This window comes from Anarrhichthys ocellatus, unplaced genomic scaffold, assembly GCF_004355925.1.
Source record: "Anarrhichthys ocellatus isolate YVR2014 unplaced genomic scaffold, GSC_Weel_1.0 scaffold2364, whole genome shotgun sequence".
NCBI lineage: Eukaryota > Metazoa > Chordata > Actinopteri > Perciformes > Anarhichadidae > Anarrhichthys > Anarrhichthys ocellatus.
In genome coordinates this window covers 3,739-4,499 of record NW_022282338.1, presented here as the reverse complement: position 1 = coordinate 4,499, position 761 = coordinate 3,739, and the positions used below count along the sequence as shown (strand labels likewise).

At 39.6% G+C, this 761-nt stretch overlaps 1 pseudogene; it reads right to left on the bottom strand.

Annotated features, from left to right (window-relative positions):
• The window catches only part of LOC116378302 (elongation of very long chain fatty acids protein 6-like), a 1,588-nt pseudogene extending 1,283 nt beyond the window's left edge, over positions 1-305 (bottom strand).
• Between the last annotated feature and the right edge of the window lie 456 nt (positions 306-761).

Sequence of the window (761 nt, the reverse complement as noted above, 5' to 3'; positions counted from 1 at the left end):
AGATTATATCTCGTTTAATGTGGAGAATAACCAGGAGAAGCGTTAAAATCACGCATTTCTGAACGGAGTTCCGGGCTTTCTGTTCCCGGAGCAGCGGCTGCCAGGAGCTCGTATGAAGCAGCAGACACGGGTCTTTATGTCCCACACACCGGTCCACTCACTCTCTGACAAAGTGCTCATGAGCAAGCTTTATCTTTCTGTTTCAGTTCAATGGTTCAGACTGCATGAAGCGGTGTGAAGTGAACCGAGTCCCCAGAGAGGATCAGAGATGAAAGAGGACTAACCGGACTCTCATCGCTGCTCATTGTTGGGCTTAGATTAGAAATAGAACATTTAGATTAACAGGCTGTATTTGAGCCTTCATGTTATTTATGAAGTCTATTGTGTCAGAACCAAGAAAAGCTGCAAGAAGCAACTTATTACGGTATTAAAGGGTCTGTTGATCATTTCATTCACTCAATATTTAATCACATAGTCTTTAAAAATCACAAATAATATCAGTTAAGCCTGACGTCCTCACACATCTGTTTGTGTTTTAATGAATTCATTAGAATTAAATCTTTGAGGAGAAACAAAGGTGTCAGGGTCGGATCTCTTCTTTGTGACGTGTTGGAGACCAATCAATGAGCTGAAGCTAGTAAACAACGGTTAGTTTAAAGTTAAACTAGTTGTTTGAAACCTGATTTGAACGATTCTATGAAAGTGTTTTATATTGTTTACATGTCGTAGAATTAATAACTAAATAATCAACGCAGAGTGAG